This window comes from Ambystoma mexicanum, chromosome 2q (genome assembly GCF_040938575.1).
Source record: "Ambystoma mexicanum isolate Mex_15411 chromosome 2q, UKY_AmexF1_1, whole genome shotgun sequence".
NCBI classification, from domain to species: Eukaryota; Metazoa; Chordata; class Amphibia; order Caudata; family Ambystomatidae; genus Ambystoma; species Ambystoma mexicanum.
Genome location: NC_090924.1, coordinates 280,336,056 through 280,351,092, shown reverse-complemented (window position 1 = coordinate 280,351,092; position 15,037 = coordinate 280,336,056). Strand labels below are relative to the sequence as shown.

Sequence of the window (15,037 nt, the reverse complement as noted above, 5' to 3'; positions counted from 1 at the left end):
CTATCAGCATGAGTCAATATAGTGCAGAGGGGTTGTCTAAAACATCTGGAGGGCAGCAGATTGCAGACCCCTGCATTAAGAGAAACACTCAAGGGTAGTAGAATCGGCATTCTCCAGCATGGGGTCTGGCATGGATTCACATGCTCATGAATATTCCCATGCTCATGAATATTCCCAGTCATCAGGCTGGGAATCCTCGGTAAAGAAAAAATGTGTTTTTATTTCTGAACTGTCTTTCTCCTAATAACCAATCACTAAGCTCTGGGTCATAATGCCCCCAGTCAATGACTGCCCTCTACCGAATCCCGTCCTCTGGCAGCCATCTTCAGATTTTTACAGCACATTCATGAGTCCTCGTGTTTAGCTCTCAAGCTTTCACTGCGTTTGTTGTTTTCTGGAAGAGTATTACTCTATTTTTCGGTCAATCGGGCCTTGTTTTCCATCTATCAACCCATCCGATTAACAGGGACCCGTTGTCGGATTTCTTCAGCACCTGTGAAGGGTGAATTTCGTCGAGTTTATTCGCGGAGGCTTCCAGAAGATCCTTAGGCCTACGCCGCGTGTGCCATGTCGGAGGAGAAACTCAAGGAGAGGCCCAAGTCTGCACTACCTGAGAAGACCACGGGGGATCGGGGTTTGGATCATCCCCCTAAGGAGAAGGCCAAGCAGGACGGTTCCATGTCATTTCATCGCTGGAGGTTTTTTTGCAGGGTTTTTTACCGCGTTTTTTTTTTTGTTGAAAAAAACCATCACATTTTTTGGAGGGGGGTTCCCCCCCAAACCCTCCATTTTCGAAAAATTTAGATTGTTTTTTTTCAGAAAACAATTTGCAGTAAAAAATCCCACGAAAAAACATCCTGCGACGAAAGGACGTCGTACCAGCAGGACAAGGTTCCGGCCCTGACCGTGAAGGCCCATGTCCACCCGGTGAAGGCCCAGTCTTCCATCGAGAGGGTGGCAGTGTCTCTGGCAAGGGCCGCCGAGGCGGCACCGTAGGGTGCAACCCCAAAGGCGAGGGTGTCCCTTCCTCCCAGGAGGGAGATGGCGTTCCAGCCCATAGAGAAGACTCTGGAGAAGATGAGCCGTCTCCCGAGACCTTCACACCTGGAGGCGAAGAAAGGGGTGGGGGTGATGGCATTCCAAGGTACGGATATCTCCTCTGAGAAGGAGCTCACCGGCCTGCAACCCATCCAGGAGGAGATGAACGTAGGGGACAGGCCCTACGATAAGCGCGACAATGAAGGAGACGACGGCGAGGACACCGTCGAGGAGGAGCAGCAAGGTGACGACCTGGGCGCACAGCCGGTGCCCCAGCTGCTTATTCGACAACCACCTCAGCTGCCAACCCCACCTCAGCTACCTCCCAGAGACGTTTCGGTAGACATCATCTGAACCCTGCATACGCAGGCCTCAGAGATACAGACAAGGATGCCCATTGTGCCGGCGGCACCCCCTCCAACCAAGAAGGGAAGGGTTCAACCTCCACCTCCTTTCCCCTCTTTGCCATTCTCTCCCTACGCCCCACCTTCCCTTCCCTCTACTCCCCTGAGGTATGAGACGCTGGACACGGCGGGCATGGACGACGGCGGTGGATTAGGGGACATCCCGTCTCCGCCACCTAGAACTTCACCGCCGGATGAGATAGGCTTGTTCCATTCGATGATCTCCAGAGCTTCGGTACTTTTTCAGCTCACCCCAGAGGAGAAGGATGGCTTCTTATATCAATATATATAGAAAAGGTGCCACAGAAACAGCTACCCGCCTACACACGTATTAGGTGTGTTTAGTTGCAGAGAGTGCTACCTATCATGTCAATTAATTGCGACAGAACCAATAGAGATATACATCTTTTCATTTATGAATACAAAACACTCAATAAGATTAATGTTAGAAGAAAAAGACAAAAATGCATTTTGTTTGTACAGAACATCACAAAAAAAACTTATAGTGAAAGTCAATATTTTCAACCAAAAACAATTTCTTTGAACTTAATACAATCATCATGTAATGATAGTATTGTGGGGTTAGTAAGGATGTGAGGTGAACATATTATTTCATGAAACCTCAAGTTACAATAAACTTGTCCTTGACTGTGTCGACACCGAGAAGTGTGTTTCTGGGTCTTAGCAATGTTTGTTGAACAGAAAAACACTCTGTAGCCAGTTTGAAATTGCTATAAGATGTGTGCTAGACCCGTCTTCAGGACTTTGTATGGGAATGCCCGAGATTAGGTGTCAAAGGTAGCTCAATGGTTGACGCCCTTCACATATGGCAATCTAAAAACCAAAAACGAAAAAGCCGTATTGGTGACATAGTAAAAGAGTGTGGTGTCTCTATTGGTGTGCACATGCAACAATTTGCACTAACCTTTCAGTTGCTTGGTTGACGTGTGTGGCCTCAAATGAGGTGTAAATGTGGACAAAATTCAATTGTCCAGGCTGTAGATCTTCACAATTATTGAAACTAGAACAACATTTTTAAATTAACTTTAAAGGTTTATATTTTCAATTCCTTTTAGCTTAATGCATTTTGTCAGAGAGAAATCTCTATTTGTTCATTATATGTAATGATGTAGTCATTAGTCTATTACATCTTGGCAGGGAAAGTCTCTGTTTGTCCTACAGAGGCTTTCAAACAATGGATTTCTATCTGCTTTCTTTGTTAAAAAAAAACAAAAAGTAGAGGAAACATCTTGGTTTCTGGCCAAGATGTATGTTACATAAATTAACACATCTCCTATTTTGGACTTGATATAACAATTGTGTAAAAGAGCTAGTTCATGTTGTTTTTAAATAAATGGGTACCTTTCAAAGAAAGCAGAGTGTGCTTTCATTCGTTTCAGCAAGCCGCGGGTATATTAACACGTGCCTTGTCCAATAGTAGCGAGATGTGCTACTCGCCCAATCTGTCAATGTAAATATTGAGATTTAACAATCAGTAATTTTCAAATCAGCCTATCTCTGAATGTATTACGAGCGCAGTATTTCATGTGATTACCTTTGTGAAATGTTGATAACTTCCAAACTCCGACGCTCGCGGGGATTTCGTCCTGTGGCTGTCGGTTGTAATCGCACTCGCAGATTGGGCGAGTAGCACATCTCGCTACTATTGGACAAGGCACGCGTTAATATACCCGCGGCTTGCTGAAACGAATGAAAGCACACTCTGCTTTCTTTGAAAGGTACCCATTTATTTAAAAACATGAACTAGCTCTTTTACACAATTGTTATATCAAGTCCAAAATAGGAGATGTGTTAATTTATGTAACATACATCTTGGCCAGAAACCAAGATGTTTCCTCTACTTTTTGGTGTTTTTTAACAAAGAAAGCAGATAGAAATCCATTGTTTGAAAGCCTCTGTAGGACAGAGACTTTCCCTGCCAAGATGTAATAGACTAATGACTACATCATTACATATAATGAACAAATAGAGATTTCTCTCTGACAAAATGCATTAAGCTAAAAGGAATTGAAAATATAAACCTTTAAAGTTAATTTAAAAATGTTGTTCTAGTTTCAATAATTGTGAAGATCTACAGCCTGGACAATTGAATTTCGTCCACATTTACACCTCATTTGAGGCCACACACGTCAAACAAGCAACTGAAAGGTTAGTGTAAATTGTTGCATGTGCACACTAATAGAGACAGCACACTCTATTCTTTTACTATGTCACCAATACGGCTTTTTCGTTTTTGGTTTTTAGGTTGCCATATGTGAAGGGCGTCAACCATTGAACTACTACCTTTGACACCTAATCTCGGGCATTCCCATACAAAGTCCTGAAGACGGGTCTAGCACACATCTTATAGCAATTTCAAACTGGCTACAGAGTGTTTTCTTCTTCAACAAACATTGCTAAGACCCAGAAACACACTTCTCGGTGTCGACACAGTCAAGGACAAGTTTATTGTAACTTGTGGTTTCATGAAATAATAATATGTTCACCTCGCATCCTTACTAACCCCACAATACTATCATTACATGATGATTGTATTAAGTTCAAAGAAATTGTTTTTGGTTGAAAATATTGACTTTCACTATATGTTTTTTATGTGATGTTCTCTACAAACAAAATGCATTTTTGTCTTTTTCTTCTAACATTAATCTTATTGAGTGTTTTGTATTCATAAATTAAAAGATGTATATCTCTATTGGTTCTGTCGCTATAAATTGACATGATAGGTAGCACTCTCTGCAAATAAACACACCTAGTACGTGTGTAGGCGGGTAGCTGTTTCTGTGGCATCTTTTCTATATATATGTTCACATTAGTCCTCTGCCACACAGCCCCCTAAAAAAGAGGACTCCAGAGCTCTAATTGCTTTGTTTGCACTTCTTATATCAATGCCATGAGGCAAAGAGAATGACCATCCTATCAGTCCCTCTCATGGATGACACCTGGGACGAGGGCCTGTCCCTCATGAAGAACCCTTCTACGGCCCAAGCGAAAAGGGATCGCCTTGAGAAGAAGTACAGACTCTGTACCCAAATGCTTGCAGGCCCAACGGTCTCCAGACTCATTGGTGTCAGCAGCGGCCAAGAAGTCTTCTTCGGGCGGCTCTTCCTCGGCAGCAGCCACTCCTCCGGACAGCGAGGGCAAGAAGTTAGATGCCATGGGGAGACGACTCATCTATTCTGCAGCGACTACCATCAAGGCGGCATCTTAGCACGCTACGACCGGGAGCTGTGCTTCAAGATCGCTCCCCTCTTGGACTCCCCTGCTCCCCCCCCCCCCCGACAAGAGGCCAGAGGCGCTAGAAATTTTGCAGGAAAGTGAGGTGGCGTCGGACCACGCCATCACGGTGGCCACGGACATCGCTGACCCGGGGTTCCACCAAATCGGCAACAGCATGTGCGTTCGTCGTCGTTGTGGATGGCTCATGGCCACCAGCTTTCGCCAGGACGTTCAGTCAAAGGTGTTGGAGATGCCCTTCGACTGAGACGATCTGTTCGAGAAGGCTGTGGATGAGTCTTTGCAAACCATGAAGACGGACGCGGAGACAGCTCAGGCTCTGGCCACTCTTCAGCAATGGAGGCCGTCCTTTCGGTCCTCGGGCGGCAAGTCACAATTTTCGTCCAAGAGGTTCGGCGGGGGCTCCACTTTTTGCCTCCAGCCCTCGCGATCTTCGGCTCAGGAAACTAACAGGGGCCGTTCCAAGGCCTTCAGAGGCGGTCGTCAGGGTCCCCAGGGCAGCCCTTCGACATCCAAGCAGGATTGAACCAGCCGTGGCATCAGGGTGCCCCGGTGGGAGGCCGGCTGGCGAACTTCGTCGGCATGTGGGAGACCATCTCCACCGACAGTTGGGTGCCGGACGCTCTCGCCCACGGACACACCCTGGAGTTTCAAAGGAAGTGTCCCTGTATACCACTGGTGGCCCGTCAGGAGAGCCACGTCCCCCAGCTGCTGCTGGAGGTGCTGGCCATGCTAAAGTAAGGCGCGATAGAGCTCATCCCAAAGAGGCTCTGGAGTGTACTCAAGGTACTTCCTCATAAAAAAGAAGACCACACCCCCAGCCCCCTTTTCCGCGTCAACGGGAACGGGCCGAATTCACCAGCGCTCCTGGGTTTGGCTTCGGCCATGTAATTCCACACACGGATACTTCTTTTCTTCTGTCTTTTTGATCATTCAGGTACTCAGTCCTCAGGCAACATGCTCCTCCCCGGCGCATGTCGACTTTTACAGGGTTCAGCAGGTGTCCATCCTGCGACAGGCTCTTCCCGGCTAAAGACCCCCACGCCCTCTGCATACGGTGCCTTGGCCTCGACTGGCAAGCTTGTACCGAGTGCAACGCGCTTTACTCGAGGTCGCTGAAGAACAGACTAGCCAGGTGGAGGGAGCTCTTCCAGAGATCGCCTCCAAAGGACCTAAAGGACTTAGTCTTATATCGATCCAGGCCCAAGATAGGGCTGCTCTTTTCCATTGCAACCCGCAAGGGAGACTCCTTCCTAAGGACTCGCCCACGCGGAAGGGACCATCCAGGTGCTTGTACCGGCACAAGTACCGAGGCTCAATCGGCTACCGGCCGACAGGCCGAGGGGGTCAGTAGATCCTCCCTGTGACAGTGCTGAGGGACCGGAAGGTTCTTGTACCGGGTCTTCGCCCTAATACCGGCAAAATGTCTGAGGGGGCGCCTATACACAGTTCTACCGGCAGATCCGCCGAGGGCGAAACGCCTACCAGGTCTCGGCCTGAGGAGCAGGGTAGGCCCCATGAGCCACACTCAAGAGTCCTGGACGGGTGGGGCCCAGTGAGCCAAGCAACACGATGCAGGCATGTGGAAGGCAGCTCGACAAAATGGCCGCCCCGCCAGAATATCCAGTCATCCGGCCAACGCCGCTCCAAGGAAGGCAGCAGGTGGAGGAACGTGCGTCATGGTGGGGCTTGTGTCAACCAGGTATGTGGCCTACAGCTTACCCTTCCTTCACGCTAGGCAGGTTCCCGCTGTGCTCATATGGGCAGGGCAGTAAGGGCTCCGGCAGCCACTCGCTAATCCGTCAATATCGCCTACCGCCACTCCGGCCTGCGAGCACAGGTTCTTCGAACGGTTCCTCGGGCTCATGAAATCTCCTCGGATGGGGGTCAACCTCAGGGACGCCATCAGGGATGTGCTCCTGCCAATGGCTTCAGCGCCGCAGGGCCCAGTTCAGGCACCCCTGGCCCCTTTTCAGCCTCTGCTGCCCGCTCCGGCCCCCCAACCGATAGGGCAGGCAGTTCCGTGCCAGCCTCCGGCTCCGGTCTCAACTCCCCAGCCTTCGGCGCCCAGCACCCCTCCACCGGTGCCAGACCAACCAGACACTCAGGTGGACACAGATGTGGAGGTGGACCCCGAAACACTGTCTTCAGCTAAGGCCTTCCATGAACGTCTTGCGGGGCTGGTAGAATAATTGGGCCTTCCCCAAACCGAGGTCAAGCAACCGTCATAGGGGGTCCTCACCGAAGTCCTCACACTATGTCCCACGGCGAGAACAGGGATCCTGATGCAGAAGGACGTAGTTGCCTTGGCAAAAAAGGGCTGGCTCAAGCCCCACTCTGTCCAGCCGGTCAATCGACGCCTGGACGTCAAGTAAATGCAGATGGAGGGGGATACACTCTTGCTATGGGCCCATCCTCAGCTGCACTCCTTGGTGATCGCTGCAGCATCACTATACTCCAAGCCTCAGTCGTCCTCGCCCCCTTCCTCCGGGCCGCTGCTAGGCAAGGAGGAGAAGATCTTGGAGGCGTACGGGAAGAATCTGTATTCCAATGCGTTCTTGCACCTTCGTCAAGCCAATGCGAATACCATGTTGGCAGCCGTTAACCAGAGGCTCTGGTGGGAAATTGCAGATTTCCTCCCAGAGCTTCCGGCGCAGAGCCAATCGCGATTAAAGGGGGGGATTGGCAGAGGTCAATAGGATGGCGCAGGACATCATGGATTCCACCGTGGCCCACATTGACACCTCTGGCCATGCCAATTGCATTCCCACGGCCTGGCTCCGTGCTACGAAATTCGATCCGGATATCCAGGAATGCATCTTAGATCTTCTGTTCAAAGGGGCTGACCTCTTCCACTCCACAACGGACGAGGAGCTGGACAAAAAGAAAAACAGCTCACAAACGGCCAAGTCTTTATCCATTCTGACAAAGACCATGCCCAAAACGTACACCCAGTCAAACAGCGCTACGACAAGGGGTGTACATATGGAGGGTTCTGCAGCTTCCAAGACCGGAGATCCAGGCAGCCTGACCGTTCGCCAACTCAACATCGGCGCAAACAACAAAAAGGGGGGGTGGGGGGGGAGTAAGGGCTTTTTCCCGTCCCCCCTCCTCCGCAACAGCCTCAGAGGGAAAGAAGGCATGACACTCCCCTCCGTGTCCACGTGTCTCCAGTGGGGGGCAGGCTTGCTCTCCATGCACATTTTTGGCACAAGAAGTTTGCGGACCCCTGGATCCTCTCTGTAGTATACACGGGGTACCGCTTTTCCATCCCAGCCTCTCCTCCCGCCTCCCCTCCAATGCCACAGGTTGGGACAGCAACTCTTAGGGCAGAGATCTGGTCGCTCGTCGAGAGCCAAGCAGTGGAGGAAGTCCCATTGATGCTTGGGCTTTTACTCCAGGATTTGTTGCCATTCAGAAAAAGAACCAGGCGGGCCTGAGAGTTGTGCTGGACCTTTCCACCCTCAACCTCTCCCTACCTCTACAAAAATTCAAGATGGTTACGCCTTTGATGGCGGAGACATTGTGCAAGGGAGACTGGATGCGCTCCCTGGATCTGAAGGACGCGTACCTACACGTCCCGATCTGGCAGCCTCATCGTTCTTTTCTACGATTCATGGTCATGGGCTACCATTTCCAATACAAGGTGCTTCCTTATGGCCCTCAACTCGGGTCCCAGGGTCTTTACCAGGCTGATGAACACAGTGGCGGCCCTCCTCCGGTCGCAGGGCCACCACATCTATCCGTACCTCGCCGACTGGCTTGTCGGGGCTACATCTCCGGAAGCAGGGCACCATACTTCACACGCTCTTATGAACACACTGCACGAGCTGGGTTTTTCGCTCAACCTCAAGAAGTCGCAGCTGCAGCCCACGCACAGACTGACCTTCTTGGGTCTCATTTGGGACACTTGCTCCAAGAGAGTTTTTCCCTCGGAGGACAAGATCACGGCCCTCAAGAAGGCCGCTGCGCACTTCCTAAGCAGAGAAGTGACCTCGGCCTGGTGGTACCAACACCTACTGGGGCTAATGGCAGCAGTCCTCTTGGTTGTCCCCCACACGAGACTCAGGATGAGGAGGATACAGCTTCACTTTGCAGCCTCTTGGAACCTGGAGCGGGGCTCTCAGTCAGAGATTATGAACGTTCCTCCATCACTTCACCCGGACCTCACATGGTCCAGGGACTGCAACCTTCAGCTGGGCAAGCCCTTCCGGCATCCTACCCAGCAGTTCACCATCACCACGGACTCCTCTCTCGAGGGTTCGGGTGGCCACCCTGGACAACCACTGCGTCCATGGCACCTGGATCCGGCAGGAGCAGGAGTACCACATCAATTGGCTGGAACTGAAGGCCATCTGGCTGACGCTCAGAGCCTTCCTTCCAGTTATCAAGGGCAAGGTTGTCCTCATTCAGACGAACAACTCGACCTGCATGTTCTACGTCAACAAGCATTGAGGTAACAGATCCCCCCCCCCACACCCCTACTGTGCAGGCTCGCAGTCAGCATGTGGGAATGGGCCCTGGAGAACTACATCTACCTCACGGCTGTCCACCTGCCAGGGGAATCAAACCTGGAGGCAGACAGGCTCTGCGGATTGGGTGCGGACAATTACGAGAGGCAGTTGAACGACCTAGTTCTGCAGGAAATCTTCCACAAATGGGGACACCCCTAGGTGGACCTCTTTGTCTCCAGGGACAACAGGAAGTGCCAACGGTTCGCTTCCTGGCAAGGTCAGGGCACCGGCTCCCTGGGCGATGCATTATAGATTCAGTGGGACGGTATGACAGCATACGCCTTCCCGCCCACACCACTGATAAACAGGGTGATATGCAAGATCAAGGAATCTCGCCACCTCAGCATCATTCTAATAGCACTGTGGTGGCTGGCCAGGTCATGGTTCTCTGAGCTGTTCAGCATCTCGGAGAAGCCGCCCATTTGCCTCCCGACGGGCCCAGCACATCTTCTGGGGTCCAGGGTCATCCACCCTGCGCCACAGAAACTAGACCTCACAGTGTGGTTCCTGAACAGGTCACGCTAGCTCACCTCAGCCTTTCTTGGGCTAACCTAGAGATTATACAGGGCGCCAGGAGAAAATCTACCACAGCCCAATATAAGAGCAAGTGGACCAGGTTCTGTCACTAGGCTGACTTTAATGGGATTAACCCCCTTTACCTTGCACAACGTGCTCTCCTTGTCGGCACACCTCGCCCACTCAGGCGAGCAAGTAGACACTTGCCAGACTTATTTGGCAGCCATCGGGGCTTACAGTAACTTGGAGGTAGAGACCTTTTCCTCTTCCAACCCGATTGTCAAGAAACATTTGACTCGCCAGACTCTACCCGCCCATCAAGAGGCCACACCCTGTGTGGGACCTCAACAAAGTTCTGGGTGCCCTGGTGCACAAGCCATTTGAACCAATAGCATCTGCGGACATCAGACTAGTCACCATTAAGACGGCCTTGCTAGTCGGCCTCAACTCGGCTGGCAGAATCTGTACAATCCAGGCGCTAGTCGCCTCAGGGCCATATACTACATTTCATAAGGATAAAGTAGTCCTGCGGACACACCCAGCATTCTTGCCCAAGGTGCCTTCCGTATTCCATCTGAATGAAGAAATAGTGCTGCCTACGTTTTTTTGCTGAGCCCAAGGACGCAGCACAGAGATTTCTGCACTGCCTGGATGTCGGGCGTTCCCTGAAATTCTGCTTGGACAGGACCAAGGGCGTTTCCGCAAGTCGGACGTGCTTTTTGTCACCTTCGGCGGATCATTACCGGGGTATCAGGCCTCTAAGACCTCCATAACCCGTTGGATGGTCGCGGCCATCAAAGAAGCTTATGAGGGACAGCACAAGCCACTGCCGACCAACACGCACGCCCACGCGGTCAGAGCCAAGGCAACATCCATCGCTTTCTAGGGGCATGTCCCCTGGCAAGTCATAAGCAAGGCGGCCACATGGTCCACACCTTCAGCTTTCTGCAAGAACTACTGTTTGGATGCCGGTTCTAGGTCTGACGCGGCTATCGGACAGGCGGTTCTTAGAAACCTGTTTGCTTAAAGAGGGTCTCCTCTCCACCCTAGGGCTGCACTCTGTTGTAATCGCCTATGCAGTATGGAGGAAAGGTGACGCGACGTAAGAGTAATTATAAGTTACTCACCATAAGGACTAGGAGTATGTTAGTCACTAGTCCCCTTTTCTCCGTACGTCCCACCAGCCTCCCCCTAATAAAACTGGTGTCATTAGGCAATGTTAATCTATTGTCGATGCGACTATGGGTTCTGAGGTGTAACGTCGGAGGGTTGAGTCAGGGCGGCACAAGGGGAATGTTTTTTTCTGGTGAAAAAGGTTCCGTCTCCCGTCCCTTGTAAGGGACGCCCATGCAGTATGGAAGAAGGACTAAGAGTATGTTTTTTTTAAACATCTCTTTATTAATTGATTCACAACTCCACATCAGACCATATCACATTTATATCAGGAAGATACAAGCACAACTGCAAGTTAACAACATACAATAACGTGGAAGCCTCAGGGCACACGTGGCACACTTTTACAGTCTTATCCTCGCGCTTACGCCTGCAGGGCGAGAGCGTGCCCCCATATCCCACGCCCCCCCCTTCATTCCAGGTCCACATCCCTCGCCATCAAATACACTGTCAATGGACCCCAGATATCTTTAGGTCTGTTCTGCGACCCACACAGGGCAGCGTAGTCTTTATCAGTGTCACTCAACCGTATTAGGTCCTTTAGCCACCCCTTTGTCTCCGGAGGGCAGGTATGCGTCCATTTCATGAGGATGTATCTCCTAGCTACTATCATACAAGATGCTAACAGCTTACTGTACTTCTTGGGTATACCCGGTGACCACCCCAACGTGCCACATAGCTTCGTGCATGGTACGTTCTGCCCCACGATTTCCGTCATGGCACCGAACAACCCCTCCCAAAAAGAGCACAGCGCAATGCACCCCCATAGCATATGAATCAGATCTGCCGGATCCACCTTACACCTCAGGCATATAGCAGGCTTTGTTGCATCGAATTTATGCGCGCGCGCCGGCGAAATGTAGACCCTATGAAGGGTCTTAAGTTGAATCAATTGCAACCTTGAACTGAACACCCCAGTGTGCGTGGTGCCACATATTCTCTCCTACTGCTTGCCCCCTAACGTGACCCCACTGTCTTGTTCCCAGTGCCCTTTGCTTGGGGGGGATCCCGGTGTGTAAATGCTAGAATCATCTTATATATTGTCGAGATCACCCAGCTGCACCCCAAGGAGTTGCGTATATAATGCAGCAGGGGTGTACTCTGAGGGATATCAGGGAAGACCGGCGACCATTCTTTAAAGGCAGCCCTCATTCTGTAGTACTGTAATGTACGTTGAGGGCCTTTGCCCATCATGTCCCCGAACTCCTCTTGAGACACAAACTTCCCCTCAAAATACATATCCTCCAATTGTTCGATCCCGCCCCTCCCCTGCAATGGACATATCACATGTGGGCGCCAGGACCTCGATCTGCCATAACCGGATGCCCGGGTCAAACAGGTGTTCAACTCCTATCCTTTTCATAGCTCGCCTCCAAGCGTGCACTGTACATGCTACAGGATCAAATCTACATTTGTCGGCTACTCTCCCTGAGATCAATAGTCCCTGCAGCGAATAAGGGTGCACTGAGCCTCTTTCAATATGCACATGTGGGGGCCACCGTCCTCCCTGCATACTCAATCTCGCAAAAGACAGCTGGGCCGCCAAGAAATACGCGTTGACATCCGGGGCTCCGATTCCCCCCCCTCCCATTACTGCGTCAAGATCTCCCAGCCTATTCGTGGGGCTTTTGGATGCCTAGCTAGCCGTATCAATTGAGATTTCACCTCGCTAAAGTAACCTTTCCCCGGCCAGACCGGTATATTTAAAAACATATACAAAAGCTTGGGGATAACCACCATTTTAGCAATGGCCACTCGGCTCATAAGTGTGAGTGGTAGCTTGCACCATCTATCTATCTTTGCTCTCAATAACCTTAAATACTCCCCATGATTCTTATCCAGCAGGGACTGGGCGTTGCTACTAATTACCATCCCCAGGTATGTAACTGTATCCTGCTCCCACCCAAAACCCTCTATACTAGTTGGAGGAATCGTCACCTCGTTCAAGGGGAACAGGGAAGACTTAGTTCGATTCAGGCGGAGTCCAGAGAATCCCCCGAACTCAGCCACTTCCTGTGTAAGGGGCTTAAGGTTCACCTCAGGATTTCTAATATAAATAATTGCGTCATCTGCATACAGTGAGATTAGCTCTCTCGGCCCGCCCATACCCAGTCCTCTGTGTCCATGCAGCTTCCGGAGTCTGCCCGCCAGCACTTCTATGGCCTGCCTTGTCCCCCTCCCGAGCGAGAACAGGTCCGACCACTTTCTGCCTATATTTATCTGAGCTCTACATCCCGAATACAGCAGCTTCATGGCCTTCATATAGTATGGAGGAGTGCCCACCCACGCCAACACCTCGAACAAGTACTCCCATTCAACGGAGTCGAATGCCTTCTCCATATCTAACAGCGCCGCCACTGCCTTCGTCCCCGGGTCTATTTGCGCCAAGATTGTGAATAAGCGCCTGAGGTTTAAAGACGTCGACCTTCCAGGATTAAACCCAGATTGGTCCCAGTGAACTACTTGCGAATCATACGGCAGGAGGCGATCCGCCAAAACCTTAGCAAAAATCTTCGTGTCAAGGTTTATTAAAGATATTGGCCGATACGACGAGCAATCGAGTGGGTCTTTGCCTGGCTTTGAAATCAGCGTAATAACAGCTTCCCGAAGCGTAGGTGAGAGTAAGCCCCTATCCAACCCCTCTTCCCACATCCCCACCATGTGACTAGCCACCGTCAGTCCCCATTCTTTATAAAATGTGGCCGTTATGCTGTCTGTTCCTGGGGCCTTTGCGGTGGGTAGGGCTTTTATCTCTCCCAACACATCTTCTACCGATAAGGGCCTGGCAAGGGACTCCACTGCCTCCACGTCAAACCTGGGGAGCGCCGCACCCTCGATATAGTCCCTCAGTTCAGTACCCGGAGGTGTACCCCTTGTAGCATACAGGGATTTGTAAAACCTGCGAAACTCCCCCCGCTATCTCACTTGGTTTCACTAGGACCTCCCCCAGACTGGACCGCACAGCAGTTATTTCCCCAAATCCCTGCTCTCCTCTGACCAGAGCCGCAAGGTATCTGCCTGGCCTCCCCTCTTCTCCATACTTACGGGCCCTTGCAGGTTGCGCAAAGTACTGCACCTCCCGGTCCGCTAGCGCCCTAAACTTGTCCAACCCTTCCTTCAGCTTGGCTAGCGACTTTGGTGAGCTCAATCTCTCCACCTCCCTCTCCCACTGCTTTATCTCCAATTCCACCACATTGAGCTCTCTCCGTATTGTTCTCAGCATCCCAAGCTCTGCAGACAAACACCCCCCTCTAAACATCACTTTAAACGCCTCCCCGATCATTCCCTAACCCTGCACCGAGCCTTTGTTTTCCAGGAAATAATGTTCAATCAAGCTGTGTATGTCACTTTTAAAGGCAGTATCCCGCAAGTCTGCTGGTTTAAACCTCCACCTGGGACGGGGAAGTGGCTCCCCCAAACACACTGTCCATAATACCGGGGAGTGATCTGACAAAGTCCTTGGTAACATCTCACAACCTTCTGTGCATCGAATAAAGTAGGGGCAACCCAATATATATCGGTGAGTAACTTATAATTTCTCCTGTAAACCAATCACTAAGCTCTGGGTCATATTGCCCCCAGCCAATGACTACCCTCTCCCTAAGCCCCTCCTCTGGCAGCCATTTTCAGTTTTGTACCGCACGTTCAAGTATTGGGAGTCCTTGTGGTTCGCTCTTAGAGCTTTCTGTGTTTTTTTCGACTAGGAAAACCCTTTTTTTTTGTTCAGGCGAGCCCGTTTGCTCTATCGTTTATTCATCCAATTCATGGGGACCTGTCTTTGAGCATCTTTCATTGCCCCTCCATGGCAGAATCGTTGAGTCTTCTTCTTGGAAGTTTCCCGAAGGCAATTAAGCTTACACCGTGCCGGATCATGTCGGAGAAGGAGGAGGACAGGGCTTCCCTCTTCAAGCTCTGCACCAGCTGCTGTTTGCAGAATGTTTTCACAGATGACGAGCATTCCCAATGTCTTTAATTATTTATTTGGATTTGTATAGCGCACATCTGGCCGGGGGCATCGTGGCGCTGAAAGCAGTCTTACTTGTTGCAGACATACATGGTGTATATATAGATACAATGCAGAGCATATTTACATACAGTTGTGCTTATTTACATACAGTTGTGAAAATACATTAGAAT

General features: G+C 50.7%; 1 protein-coding gene across 8 annotated transcripts in view; it reads left to right on the top strand.

Annotated features, from left to right (window-relative positions):
* The window catches only part of TRRAP (transformation/transcription domain associated protein), a 2,065,012-nt gene that overhangs the window by 1,449,803 nt on the left and 600,172 nt on the right, over window positions 1-15,037 (top strand). The window lies entirely within an intron of this gene.